The sequence below is a fragment of the Mesoplodon densirostris genome, chromosome 4 (assembly GCF_025265405.1).
Source record: "Mesoplodon densirostris isolate mMesDen1 chromosome 4, mMesDen1 primary haplotype, whole genome shotgun sequence".
In the NCBI taxonomy this organism is placed as follows: domain Eukaryota; kingdom Metazoa; phylum Chordata; class Mammalia; order Artiodactyla; family Ziphiidae; genus Mesoplodon; species Mesoplodon densirostris.
In genome coordinates this window covers 41,511,289-41,527,719 of record NC_082664.1, presented here as the reverse complement: position 1 = coordinate 41,527,719, position 16,431 = coordinate 41,511,289, and positions in this window count along the sequence as shown.

Below are 16,431 nucleotides of genomic sequence, written 5' to 3'. Positions count from 1 at the left end.
GAGGCCTGGGGCTGGCTCACCATAATGTCTCCACTGGCCACAAGCCCTGGCCTCTGCTGCTTTTACTATACCACACAGTCCTACACCTGTGCTCAGCATTGCTGATGGGCGCAGGAAGTGTGTACAAACTGCACAGCAGCTCAGATGACAAAGAGGTAAAGCAAATGATAAAGGCTCTCTTGACTCACCATCATGCAGAATGATAAATAGTCCTCTGGGACTCCTGTCTGCATCATTACCATCCTGGGGGCATTAGGAAACCTCTGAATTCACCCCTATTGATTTGTCCCTCATCATGCTTATCTGCTTTGTAGGAAGAAGAGCTAAACATCCTCCCTAACCAGGCAGAACTCCAGCACAGAGATCTGCTCTGGAGAGATATATGTTGAGAGTCAGGCTAGGGAGAAATATGGATCTTACCATCAAAGGCTGGGTTTCACAAGTACACACAGAACATTCTCCAGGATAGATCACATCTTGGGTCACAAATCAAGCCTCAGTAAATTTAAGAAAATTGAAATAGTATCAAGCATCTTTTCCGACCACAACACTATGAGACTAGATATCAATTACAGAAAAAAAAAAACCTGTAAAAAACACAAACACATGGAGGCTAAGCAACCAAGAGATCACTAAAGAAATCAAAGAGGAAATCAAAAAATACCGGGACAAATGACAATGAAAACACAATGACCCAAAGCCTATGGGACATAGCAAAAACATTTCTAAGAGGGAAGTTTATAGCAATACAATCATACCTCAAGAAACAAGAAAAATCTCAAATAAATAATCTAACCTTACACCTAAAGGAACTAGAGAAAGAAGAACAAAGAAAACCCAAAGTTAGTAGAAGGAAAGAAATCATAAAGATCAGAGCAGAAATAAATGAAATAGAAACAAAGAAAACAATATCAAAGATGAATAAAACTAAAAGCTGGTTTTTTGAGAAGATAAACAAAACTGATAAACCATTAGCCAGACTCATCAAGAAAAGGAGGGAAAGGACTCAAACCAATAAAATTAGAAATGAAAAAGAAGTTACAATGGACACCACAGAAATACAAAGAATCATAAGAGAATGCTACAAGCAACTATATGCCAAAAAAAATGGACAACCTGGAAGAAATGGACAAATTCTTAGAAAGGTATAACCTTCCAAGACTGAACCAGGAAGAAACAGGAAATATGAACAGACCAATCACAAGTAATGAAATTGAAACTGTGATTAAACATCTTCCAACAAACAAAAGTCCAGGACCAGATGGCTTCACAGGTGAATTCTATCAAACATTTATAGAAGAGCTAACACCCATCCACCTCAAACTCTTCCAAAAAATTTCAGAGGAAGGAACACTCCCAAACTCATTCTATGAAGCCACCATCACCCTGATACCAAAACCAGACAACCATACTACAAAAAAAAAAAGAAAATTACAGACCAGTATCACTGATGAATATATATGCAAAAATCCTGAAGAAAATACTAGCAAACAGAATCCAACAACACATTAAAAGGATCATACACCATGATCAAGTGGGAATTACCCCAGGGATTCAAGGATTCTTCAATATACACAAATCAATCAATGCAGTACACTGTATTAACAAATTGAAGAATTAAAACCATATGATCATCTCAATGGATTCAGAAAAAGCTTTTGACAAAATTCAACACCTATTTATGACGAAAACTCTCCAGAAAGTGTGCATAGAGGGAACTTACCTCAACATAATATAGGCTATATATGACAAACCCACAGCAAACATCATTCTCAATGGTGAAAGACTGAAAGCATTTCCTCTAAGATCAGGAACAAGACAAGCTGTCCACTCTCACCACTATTATACAACATAGTTTTGGAAGTCCTAGCCATGGCATTCAGAGAAGAAAAAGAAAGAAAAGGAATCCAAACTGGAAAAGAAGAAGTAAAACTGTCACTGTTTGCAGATGACATGATACTATACATAGAGAATCCTAAAGATGCCACCAGAAAACTACTAGAGCTAATCAATGAATTTGGTAAGGTTGCAGGATACAACCTGCAACAGGAATCGCTTGCATTCCTATACACTAACAAGGAAAGATCAGAAAGAGAAATTAAGGAAACACTCCCATTCATCACTGCAACAAAAAGAATAAAATACCTAGGAATAAACCTACATAAGGAGGTAAAATACCTGAACTCAGAAAACTATAAGACACTGATGAAAGAAATCAAAGATGACACAAACAGTTGGAGAGATATACCGTGTTCTTGGATTAGAAGAATCAATATTGTGAAAACGACTATACTACCCAAAACAATCTACAGATTCAATGCAATCCCTATCAAACTATTAATGGCATTTTTTTACAAAACTAGAACAAGAAACCTTAAAATTTGTATGGAGAACAAAAGACTCCAAATAGCCAAAGCAATTTTGAGAAAAAAAAAATGGAGCTGGACTAATCAGACTCCCTGACTTCAGACTATACCACAAACCTACAGTAATCAAGACAATATGGTGCTGGCACAAAACCAGAAATATAGATCAATGGAACACGATAGAAAGCCCAAAGATAAACCCACGCACCTATGGTCAACTAATCTATGACAAAGGAGGCAAGGATATACAATGGAGAAAAGACAGTCTCTTCAATAAATGGTGCTGGGAAAACTGGACAGCTATGTGTAAAAGAATGAAATTAGAACACTTGCACATCATACACAAAAATAAACTCAAAATGGATTAAAGACCTAAATGTAAGACTGGACACTATAAAACTCTTAGAGGAAAACATAGGAAGAACACCCTTGGACATAAATCACAGCAAGGTCTCCTTTGACTCACCTACTAGAATAATGGAAATAAAAACAAAAATAAACATATGGGACCTAATTAAACTTAAAAGCTTTTGCACAGCAAAGGAAACCATAAACGAGATGAAAAGACAACCCTCAGAATGGGAGAAAATATTTGCAAACGAATCAATGGACAAAGGATTAATCTACAAAATTTACAAGCAGCTCATGCAGTTCAATATCAAAAAAACAAACAGCCCAATCAAAAATGGACAGAAGACCTAAATAGACATTTCTCCAAAGAAGACATACAGATGGCCAAGAGGCACATGAAAAGCTGTTCAACATCACTAATTATTAGAGAAATGCAAATCAAAACTACAATGAGGTATTACCTCACACCGGTTAGGATGGGCATCATCAGAAAATCTACAGACAATAAATGCTGGAGAGGATGTGAAGAATAGGGAACCCTCTTGCACTCTTGGGGGGAATGTAAATTGATACAGCCACTATGGAGAACAGTATAGAGGTTCCTTAAAAAAATAAAAATAGAATTACCATATGACCCAGCAATCCCACTACTGGGCATATACCCGGAGAAAACCATAATTCAAAAAGACACATGCACCCCAATGTTCATTGCAGCACTATTTACAATAGCCAGGTCATGGAAGCAACCTAAATGTCCATCGACAGACTAATGGATAAAGAAGGTGTAGTACATACATACAATGGAATATTACTCAGCCATAAAGAGGAACAAAATTGGGTCATTTATATAGACGTGGATGGACCTAGAGACTGTCATACAGAGTGAAGTATGTCAGAAAGAGAAAAACAAATATATATTAACGCATATTTGTGGAATCTAGAAAAAATGGTACAGATGAACCGGTTTGCAAGGCAGAAATAGAGACCCAGATGTAGAGAACAAACATATGGATACCAAGGGGGTAAACGGGAGGTGGGATGAATTGGAAGATTGGGATTGACATATATACACTTATATGTATAAAACAGATAACTAATGAGAACCTGCTGTATAGTACAGGGAACTCTACTTCATTTTGCTGTACAGTAGAAACTAACACAACATTGTAAAACAACTATACCCCAATTTAAAAAAAAAAAAGGCTGCCTTTGAGCCGTTGTCCCATCTTCTCGTGCTCTGCTGGAGCTGGCTCGTACTGGCTCACGGGAACCAATCAAACACATCTCTTCCCAAGTCAGTGTTGAGTGAGCTCACAATGTCAGCTTAAAATTGGGCCTGGTGGGAATATTTACACCACGAAAACTGGTAAGTGGTACAAATCAGGGTTCTGTTTTGTTTTGCAGCACTATTTTGACCACTTACCAGCACATCCCCTGGTAAGAAATAACAAGAAAATCATGGTCTTCAGAACCGGGATGATCTGGTTCATTCTGGCTCTGCTCTACTTGTTGTCACTAGGGAGAAAGTACTAAAATTTCTGTGAACCTTAGTTTCCTTGTTTAAAATGAGTATATAATGAAAATCAAGCTATTAAGTACCTCATAGGGTAGTATGAGGATCAAATGTGATAACGTCCACATATCCCTTACTAAACTAAACAACGCTCCTTCACCTCGGGGCACATACAGACAGCAACCTCCAGAGACAGAAAAAGAACATCTCTGAATCGTGACTTCTACTTTTCTAAAAGTGTAAAACAGTCCCAGAAGTGTCCCAGCCTTACATCTTCATATCCCATCAGCCAGTTTACCATCACACATGACTATACCTAAAACCAATACTTGACAAGAGTAATAGAAGCCGAACTACAGCTCCTGAGTGTGCCCAGGAGTCCCAGGTGGGATTGGTGGGACTTTTAAATCGCCCCAGATGGTTTCAATGTGCATTTAGAATATAAAACCTGTGGCTTAGAGGCTAAGTCTTGGACAAATTATGACTTAGCCCACTGGGCCCAGAGAGGGATTCATTTCCTCCTGGAGGGCAAGGATGGAGGACACAATCGGGGTTCTAGGAGTGTGAAAGGGATAAAGGAGGCTGTGTATCAGGTAACCAGCAGTATTGGCCCCAGTCTGCATTCCCAGCTACTGGACCTTTCAGGGGCAAAGAGTTCAGTGGGAAAAACCAGAGGCATTAAGAAATGGTTGTTCTTAGAGTCAAGACACTCAACTCTTTGAAAAACAGAAATGAAGTCTTAGATTAAGATTTGAGAAAATAAGGTGTGGGAGGGAGAAGGTTAAGAAAGTGTTTGCAGTTTTGGTTCAAAATGGCATCATAAGAGGCTCCTGAACTCCCCTCCTCCTACGGACACACCAAATCTATAGCTACATATGGAACAAGTTCCTCTGAAAGAAATCCAGACACTAGCCAAGTGACTTGTACACATTGGGCAAATGAGAAAAAAACCCACATCAAAACAGATAGGAGAGGCTGAGACAATCTTACCATAAACCCCACCCCCAGCTCAGTAACACACAACCAGGAGGGAACTCACAACTCTCAACTTCTGAGGAGTGAAAGGTTTAGTCTTCATATCTGGTGTAACAACTTTTAAGACTTCCACCTGGTAGATGAGCCCCCAAAATATCTAGCTCTGAAAGGCAATTGGGCTTGTATCCATGAGACCCACAAGGCTATAACAAACTAAGAAACAGTTCTTAACTTATTCCCATGAATTCATCATGACTATGACCCCAAGCAGCAGAACTAAATGCCCAGGTTTTCTGGGAAAGAGGCCTATTTGCTTACCTTAAAAGCTATGGCCTGAGGGGTAGGCTTCTAAGGCATCTAGGGGTCAACTACAGTCATCTCCAGAGACTGGGGCGGCTGACAGATGCCATTTTCACACTCTGCTTGTGTCTCACTCCAGGTCACAGGTATCTCACAGAAAGGAACTTGTGCATACATCTGGCACCCCAGCATTACCAGCTGCCACCAAGGGGATGAAACCCTTGATAACCTGACTCCGGTGGCCAGCAGAGCTTATATTTGTGGGTTCAACAGCACTGTAACAGATGGAAAAACAGTTCTTAACTAGCTATCCACCCAAGGCACAGCACAGAGGCAACAGGCTGAAATGCCCAGTCTTCCCATGAAAGAGGCCTATCTACATATCTTAAAAGCTTCAGCCTGAAGGTCAGGCTTTGAATTTAACACATCTCTAGGGGCTAGCTGCTATCCTCTCCAGATACCAGGGAGGCCAGTGGGTGCCATCTTTGCAGTCTCCCTCTGTCCCACCCCAGGTAACCAGTGTCTCTGATAACGAAGCTTGTGCATACATCTGGTACCCTGGGTTTTGTGGCTGCCACCCAAAGGATACATCCCTGAGAGTCTGGTGGCCAGTGGAGCTTGTGTTAAGAGGTTCAATGGGATGGTAGCCAAAAATAAACAGTTCTTAACTGGCTATCCCCCAGGGCTCAGTACAGAGGGAACAGACTGAAATGCCCATATCCAGGGTTCCCCCTGAAAGAGGCATATTTGCATATTTTAAATGCTGCTTCCTGTGGGTTTGGTTTCCTATCAGCCTACATCTGGGGTTGACTGAGATCCCCCATTTGTGACACTGACAGGTCTTGGCACACCCCTCACTGACTGGGAGTCAGCAAGATTAAAGATGGTTGCTTGGACAATCACAAATGTTTGAGAGACAACCAAGAGCTAGGGCAGGGTTGAACAGTAAGTTTCATCTCCTACACAAGGCCACTTCCAGACTGAGAGCTAGCTGTTTTATCTAATGCACAGAAACCAACACAGAGAGTCAAGAGAAGTGAAAAACACAGGAATATGTTCAAAACAAAAGAACAAAATAAAAACCCAGAAAAAGACCTTAATGGAATGGAGATAAGTGATTTACCTCATAAGGAGTTAAAAATAATGGTAATAAAGATGCACACTAAGGTCAGGAGAACAATGTATGAACAAAGTGAGAATTTCAACAAAGAGAAAGTATAAGAAAATATAAGAAAGTACCAAACAGAATTTACAGAACTGAAGAATACAATAACTGAACTAAAAATTTCATGGTGGGAATCACTGCATTGGAACAGAATAAAGAAAAAAGAATGAAAAGAAATAAGGACAGTCTAAGAGACCTCTGGGACAACATTAAATGCAACAATATTTGCATTATAGGCATCCCAGAAGGAGAAGAGAGAGAGAAAGGACCTGAGAAAATATTTGAAGAGATAATAGCTGAAAACTTCCCTAATATGAGAAAGGAAGCAGTGACCCAAGTCCAGGAAGTACAGAGTCCCAGGCAGGATAAACCCAAGATGGAACATGCTGAGACACATAGTAATCAAATTGAAAAAATTAAAGACAAAAAGAAAATATTAAAAGCAACTTGGGATAAGCAAGAAATGACATACAAGGGAATTCCTAAAAGGTTATCAGCTGATTTTTCAGCAGAAACTCTACAGGCCAGAAGGAGTGGCATGATACATTTAAAGTGATAAAAGGGAAAAACCTACAACCAAGAATACTCTACCTGGCAAGACTCTCATTCAGATTTGACAGAGAAATCAAACACTTTACAGATAAGCAAAAACTAAGAGAATTCAGCACCACCAGACCAACTTTGCAACAGATGCTAAAGGAACTTCTCTAGGCAGAAAAGGCCACAACTAGAAACAAGAAAATTACAAATGGAAGAAATCACCAGTAAAGGCAAATATACAGTAAAGGTAGTGAATCATCCACACACAAATATGATATCAAAACTAGCAATCGTAAGGAGAGCACAAATGAAGGATATTGGAAATGTATTTGAAATGAAAAGACCAGCAACTTAAAACAATCTTGTTTATATATAGACTGCTGTATCAAAACCTCATGGTAACTGCAAACCAAAAATCTTCAACAGATACACACACAAAAAAAGAATAAAGAATCCAAACACAAGAGTAAAGTTAGTCATCAAATCACAAGAGAAGAGAACAAAAGAGGAAGGGACTAGACTTACAAGAAAAAATCCAAAACAATTAACAAAATGGCAATAAGAACATACAAATCAATAATTACCTTAAAAGTAAATGGATTAAATGCTCCAAACGAAAGGCATAGACTGGCTGAATAGATATGAAAACAAGACCCATATATATGCTGTCTACAAGAGATGCACTTCAGATCTAAGGACACATACAGACTGAAAGTGAGGGGATGGAAAAAGATATTCCATGCAAATGGAAAGCAAAAGAAAGCTGGAGTAGCAATACTTGTATCAGACAAAATTGACTTTAACATAAAGACTGTTAAGAGACAAAGAAGGACGGTACATAATGATCAAGGGACAACTCCAAGATGAAGATATAACAATTTTAAATATATATGCACTCAACACAGGAGCACCTCAATAAATAAGGCAAATGCTAAAATCCATGAAAGGAGAGATCGACAGTAACACAATAATAGTGAGGGACTTTAACACCCCACTTGCATCAATGGACAGATCATCCAGACAAAAAATCAATAGGGAAACACAGGCCTTAAATGACACATTAGGTCAGGTGGATATAATTTGTATTTATAGAGCATTCCTTCCAAAAGCAGCAGAATACACTTGCTTCTCAAGTGCACGTGGAACATTCCCCAGGATTGATCACATGCTGGGCCACAAAACGAGCCTTGGTAAATTTAAGAAATTTGAAATCATATCAGGCATCTTTTCCAACCACAATGCTAGGAGATTAGAAATCAACTACAAGAAAAAAACTATAAAAAACACAAACACGTGGAGGCTAAACAATATGCTACTGAACAACAAATGGGTCACTGAAGACATCAAAGAAGAAATTAAAAAAATACCTAGAGAGAAATGAAAACAAAAGCACAACAATCCAAAACCTATGGGACACAGCAAGGGCAGTTCTAACAGGTAAGTTTATAGCAATAGAATCTTACCTCAGGAAACAAGAAAAATCGCAAATAAACAAGCTAAGCTTACACGTAAAGCAACTAGAGAAAGAAGAACAAACAAAACCCAAAGTTAGTAGAAGGAAAGAAATCATAAAGATCAGAGCAGAAATAAATGAAACAGAGATGAAGAAAATAATAGAAAAGGTCAATGAAACTAAAAGGTGATTCTTTGAAAAGGTAAACAAAATTGATAAACCTTTAGCCAGACTCATCAACAAAAAAAGGGAGATGCCTCAAATCAATAAAATTTAAAATGAAAGAGGAGAAGTTACAACAGACACCACAGAAATACAAAGAATCATAAGAGACTGTTACAAGAAACTATATTCCGATAAAATGGGAACCTAGAATAAATGGACAAGTTCTTAGATACAATCTCCCAAAACTGAACCAGGAAGAAATAGAAAATATGAACAGATGAATCACAAGTACTGAAATTGAAAGTGATTAAAAAACTCCCAAACAAAAGTTCAGGACAAGATGGCTTCACAGGTGAATTCTATCAAACATTTAGAGAAGAGTTACCACCTATCCTTCTGAAGCTCTTCCAAAAAATTGCAGAGAAAGAAACACTGCTAACCTCATTCTGTGAGGCCACCAACACCCTGATACCAAAACCAGACAAAGATACAAGAAAAGAAAATTACAGGCCAGTATCACTGATGAACACAGATGCAAAAATTCTCAACAAAATACTAGCAAACTGAATCCAACAATGCTTTAAAAGAGTCATACACAACGATCAAGTGAGATTTATCCCAGGGATGCAAGGGTTTTTCAGTATATGCAAATCAGTCAGTGTGATACACCACATTAACAAACTGAAGAATAAAAACCATATGATCACCTCAGTAGATGCAGAAAAAGCTTTTGACAAAATTCAACACCTATTTATGATGAAAATGCTCCAGAAAGTGGGCACAGAGGGAACATACTTCAACATAATAAAGGTCATATATGACAAATCTATAGCCAACATCATACTCAATGGTGAAAAGCTGAAAGCATTTCCTCTAAGATCAGGAAGAAGACAAGGATGTCCACTCTCGACACTTTCATCCAACATAGTTTTGGAAGTCCTAGCAACAGCAATCAGAGAAGAAAAAGAAATAAAACTGTCACTGCTTGCAGATGACATGATACTATACATAAAAAATCCTAAAGATGCTACTAGAGAACTAATAGAGCTCATCAATGAATTTGGCAAAGTTGCAGGATACATAATTAATACACAGAAATCTCTTGCATTTCTATACGCTAACAACAAAAGATCAGAAAGAGAAATTAAGGAAACAATCCCATTCACCACTGAAACAAAAAGAATAAAATACCTAGAGATAAACCTATCTAAGGAGGTAAAAGACCTGTACTCCAAAAACTATAAAACACTGGTGAAAGAAATGGAAGATGACACAGATGGAAAGATATACCATGTTCTTGGATTTGAATAATTAACACTGTCAAAATGACTATCCTACCCAAGACAATCTACAGATTCAATGCAATCCCTATCAAATTGCCAACTGCATTTTTCACAGAAGTAGAACAAATTTTTTTTTAATTTGTATGGAGATACAAAAGACCCTGAATGGCCAAAGCAATCCTGAGAAAGAAAAACAGAGCTGGTGGAATCAGACTCCCTGACTTCAGACTATAATACAAAACTACAGTAATCAAAACAGTATTGTACTGGCACAGAACCAGAAATATAGATCAATGGAACAGGCTAGAAATCCCAGAGATAAACCCACACACCTTATTAACTGTGGTCAGTTAATCTATGACAAAGGAGGCAAGACTATACAATGGAAGAAAGACAGTCTCTTCGATGACTGGTGCTGGGAAAACTGGACAGCTACTGTAAAAGAGTGAAATTAGAACATTCTCTCACACCATACACAAAAAAACTCAAAATGGATTAAAGACCTAAATATAAGACTGGATACTATATATCTCTTAGAGGAAAACATAGGCAGAACACTCTAACATAAATTGCAGCAATATCTTTTTCAAGCCATCTCCTACAGTAATGGAAATAAAAACAAAAAGAAACAAATGGGAACTAATTAAACTCAAAAGCTTTTTCAGAGCAAAGGAAACCATAAACAAAATGAAAAGACAACCCACAGAATGGAAGAAAGAATTTGTAAATGATGTGATCGACAAAGGATTAATATCCAAAATTTACAAACAGCACATGAGCTCAATACTTAAAAAAACAAACAACCCAATCAAAAGATGGGTAGAGGACCTAAATAAACATTTCTCCAAAGAAGACATACAGATGACCAAGACACACGTGAAAATATGCTCAACACTGCTAATTATTAGAGAAATGCAAATCAAAACTATAATGAGGTATCAGTTCACACCAGTCAGAATGGCCAGCATCAGAAAGTCTACAAACAAACAATAAATGCTGGAGAGGGTGCGGAGAAAAGGGAACCCTCCTACACTGTTGGTGGGAATGTAAACAGGTACAGTCACTGTGGAGAACAGTATGGAGGTTCCTTAAAAGATTAAAAATAGAGCTACCATATGATCCAGCAATCCCAGTCCTGGGCATATATCCACAGAAAACCATGGTTCAAAAGGATACATGTACCCCAATGTTCATTGCAGCACTGTTTACAATTGCCAGGACATGAAAGCAACCTTAATGTCCATCAACAGAGGGATAAAGAAGATGTGGTACATATATACAATGGAATATTATTCAGCCATAAAAAAGAATGAAATAATGCTATTTGAAGCATCATGAATGGACCTGGAGATTATCATACTAAGTGAAGTAAGTCAGACACAGAAAGACAAATATCATATGATATTGCTTATATGTGGAATCTAAAAAAAAAAAAGGATACAAATGAACTTATTTACAAAACAGAAACAGACTAACAGACTTAGAAAACAAACTTATGGTTACCAAACAGGAAAGATGGGGGGAAGGGGTAAGTTGGGAGTTTGGGATTGATAATATACACATTACTATATTTAAAATAGGTAACCAACAAGGACCCACTGCATAGCACAGGGAACTCTGCTCAATATTCTGTAATAACCTAAATGTGAAAAGAATTTGAAAAAGAATAGATATATGTAAATGTATAACTGAATCACTTTGCTGTACACCTGAAACTAACACAACACTGTAAATCAACTATAGTCCAATATAAAATTTAAAAAATTTAAAAAGAGCTCCAAATAATGGTCATAAACATGCACACCAAGGTCAGGAGAACAATGCATGAACAAAGTGAGAACTTCAACAAAGAGACAGAAAATATAAGAAAGTACCAAACAAAAATTACAGAGCTGAAGAATAAAATAACTGAACTAAAAAATTCAGTAGAACTGTTCAATAGCAGACTGTATGAAAGGAAAAAAAGCATTAGTGTATCCAAAGACATGGCAGTGGAAATCACCCAATCAGAGGAGTTAAAAAAAGAAAGAAAGAAAGAAAGAGTGAAGGGAGTGAAGAAAGCTTAAGGGACTGATTGCATATATCAAGTGAACCAGTAGGCACGTTATAGAGATCCCAGAAGGAAAGGAGAGAGAGAAAGTGTCAGAAAACTTATTTGAAGAAATAATGGCTAAAACAGAAGGAAACCTGGGGAAGGAAACAGACATCTGTATCCAGAAAGCCCAGAGAGTTCCAAATAAAATGAACTCAAAGGGATCTGCACCAAGATACACAATAAATTGCCAAAAGTTAGAGACAAGGAGAGAACAACTTATGTACAAGGGAACCCCCATAAGACTATGAGGAGATTTTTCAGTAGAAACTTCGAATATATGATGCCACTCTCTTCTGGTCTGCAAAGTGCCGGGGGAAGGAAGAAAAAAAAAAAAGCTACTAAGAATACTCTACCCAGCAAAATTGTCTATCAGAATTGAAGGAGCGATAAAGAGTTCCCCAGAAGAGCAAAAGCTGAAGGGTTTCATCACCAATACACCAGCCTTACAGAGATGTTAAACGGACTTCTTTAAGCTAACCAAGTGTATTAATTAGTAGCAGGAAAACATATGAAAGTATAAATCTTGCTGGTAAATGTAAACATATAGTTAAATTCAGAATACCCTAATGTTGTAATGTTGGTGGGTTAATCACTTGTAAATCTAGTATGAAAGTTAAAAAACAAAACAAGCAAAAACAACAATACGATAATGTGTTAAGGAATACACAAGATAAAAAGATGTAAATTGTGATGTCAAAAACATAAAATGGATATAGGGGGAGAGTAAAACTGTAGAGATTTAGAATGCACTTGAACTTACCAATATAAAATAGACAGTTACAAATATAAGATATTTTATATGAGCTCCATGGTTACCACAAGCAAAAACCTATAGTAGATACATGAAAGATAAAAGAATATAAGCATATCACTACAGAAAATCATCAAATCACAAAGGAAGAGAGCAAGAGAAAAAAAAGGAACAAAGGAAATACAAAATAGCCAGAAAATAATCAACAAAATGGCAATAAGTCCAGGCCCATTAATAATTACTTTAAATGTAAATGTATTACATTCACCAATCAAAACAGAGAGTGGCTTAATGGATTAATAATGTTAAAAAAAAAAGTCCCAACTATATGCTGTCTATAAGAGACTCACTTTGAAGGACACACACAGACAGAAAGTGATGGGGTGGAAAAAGATATTCCATGCAAATGGAAACCAAAAGAAAGCTGGGGTAACTACACTTACATAAGCAAAATAGACTTTAAGACAAAGACTGTAATAAGAGGTAAATAAGATAATTATATAATGATAAAGGAGTTAATCCAACATGAGGTTATAACATTTGTAAAGATTTATGCACCCAAATAGGAGCATCTAAATATATAAAGCAAATATTAACAGACCTAAAGGAAGAAATAGACAGCAATACAATAGTAGTAGGGGACTTCTATATCCCACTTTCATCAATGGATAATTCATCCAGACAGAGAATCAGTATGGAAACATTGGCCTTAAATAACATGTTAGATCAGGTGGAATTAACAGACCTATATAGAACATTCCATTCAAAAGCAACAAAATAGAGGGGGGACCTTCAAGATGGCAGAGGAGTGAGACATGGAGATCACCTTCCTCCCCACAAATACATCAGAAATATATCTACATGTGCAACAACTCCTAGAGAACACCTACTGAATGCTGGCAGAAGACCTCAGACTTCCCAAAAGGCAAGAAACTCCCCACGTACCTGGGTAGGGCAAAAGAAAAAAGAAAAAACAGAGACAAAAGAATAAGGATAGGACCTGCACCTCTGGGAGGGAGCTGTGAAGGAGGAAAAGTTTCTACACACTAGGAAGCCCCTTCACTGGCAGAGATGGGAGGGGGAAGGCAGGAAGCTTCAGAGCCATGGAGGAGAGTGCAGCAACAGGGGTGCAGAGGGCAAAGCGGAGAGATTCCTGCACAGAGGATTGGTGCTGACCAGCACTCACCAGCCGAGAGGCTAGTCTGCTCACCCGCTGGGGCGGGTGATGGCTGGTATCTGATGCTTGGGCTTCGGAGGTCAGATCCCAGGGAGAGGACTGGGGTTGGCTGCATGAACACAGCCCGAAGGGGGCTAAAGTGCACAGCTAGCCAGAAGGGAGTCTGGTAAAAAGCCTGGAACTGCCTAAGAGTCAAGAGACCATTGTTTCGGGGTGCGTGAAGAGAGGGGATTCCTTCCCTGTCTGCCCACAGAAGGCAGAGCACCACCTAAAAGAGCTCCAGAGATGGGCGCGAGCAGTGGCTATCAGCTAGACACCATAGACGGGCGTGAAACACTAACGCTGCTGCCGCAGCCACCAAGAATCCTGTGTGCAAGCACAGGTCACAATCCACACCGCACCCCTGACCCAGGAGCCTGTGCAGCCCACCACTGCCAGGGTCCCAGGATTCAGGGACAACTTCCCCGGGGTAATACATGGCACGCCTCAGGCTGTTGCAACGTCATGCCGGCCTCTGCCCCTTTAGGCCTGACTTGCATTCCAATTATAACTACCTTACCTCTCCCTCCCCTGGCACGAGTGAGCCAAAGCCCCATAATCAGCCACTGCTTTAACCCCATCCTGTCTGGGCTGGAACAAAAGCCTGAGGGCAACCTATATGCAGAGGTGGGCCAAAGCCAAAGTTGAACCCCAGGAGCTGTGTGAACAAAGAAGAGAAAGGGAAATTTCTCTAGGCAGCCTCAGGAGCAGTGGATTAAATCCCCACAATCAATTTGAGGTACCCTGCATCTGTGGAATACTGGAATAGACAACGAATCAACCTAAAATTGAGGCAGCCCACTGCCTCAATTTTGGGAGTAACTGTAGTCTTGGGGTTTGCTCTCTGTGACTGACTTGTTTCTGATTTTTATGTTTATCTTATTATAGTTTTTAGCGTGTGTTATCATTGGTGGATTTATTGGTTTTGTTGCTCTCTTCTTTTTTAAAAAACATTTTTATTTTAATAATTAAAATTTTTTTTAATTTTAACAATAAGAAATTTTATTTTAGTATTTTTATTTTATTATTTTTTTCTTTTTATTATTTTTCTTCTTTCTTTTTTCCTCCCTTTTCTTCTGAGCCATCTGGCTGAGAGGGTCTTAGTGCTGCGGCCTGATGTCAGGCCTGAGCATCTGGGGTGGGAGAGCCAAGTTCAGGACACTGGACCAACAGAGACCTCCCAGAACCACATAATATCAATTGGCGAGAGCTCTCCAAGAGATCTCCATCTAAACTCTAAGACCCAGCTCCACCCAACGGCCAGCAAGCTCCAGTGCTGGACACCCCATGCCAAACAACTAGCAAGACAGGAACACAACCCCACCCATTAGCAGAAAGACTGCCTAAAATCATACTAAGTTCACAGACACCCCAAAACACATGGTTGGATGTGGCCATGCCCATCAGAAAGACAAGATCCAGCCCCACCCACCAGAATACAGGCACCAGTCCCTGCCACCAGGAAGCCTACACAAGCCACCGAACCAACCTCACCCACTGGGGGCAGACACCAAAAACAACAGGAACTATGAACCTGCAGCCTGTGAAATGGAGACCCCAAACACAGTAAGTTAAGCAAAATGAGAAGACAGAGAAACACACAGCAGATGAAGGAGTAAGGTAAAAACCCACCAGACCAAACAAATGAAGAGGAAATAGGCAGTCTACCTGAGAAAGAATTCAGAGTAAAGATGATCCAAAATCTTGGAACTAGAATGGAGAAAATACAAGAAGTTTAACAAGGACCTAAAAGAACTAAAGAGCAAACAAACGATGATGAACAACACAACAAGTGAAAGTAAAAATTCTCTAGAAGGAATCAATAGCAGAGTAACTGAGGCAGAAGAACGCATAAGTGACCTGGAAGATAAAATAGTGGAAATAACTACCACAGAGAAGAATAAAGAAAAAAGAATGAAAAGAATTGAGGACAGTCTCAGAGACCTCTGGGACAATATTAAAGGCACCAACATCCGAATTATAGGGATCCCAGAAGAAGAGGAGGAAAAGTAAGGGTCTGAGAAAATATTTGAAGAGATTATACTTGAAAACTTCCCTAACATGGGAAGGGAAATAGTCAGTCAAGTCGAGGAAGCGCAGAGAGTCCCATACAGGATAAATCCAAGGAGAAACATGCCAAGATACATATTAATCAAACTATCAAAAATTAAAAAGAAAGAAAAAATACGAAAAGCATCAAAGGAAAAGCACCAAATAACATACAAGGGAATTCCCATAAGGATAAGTGCTGATCTTTC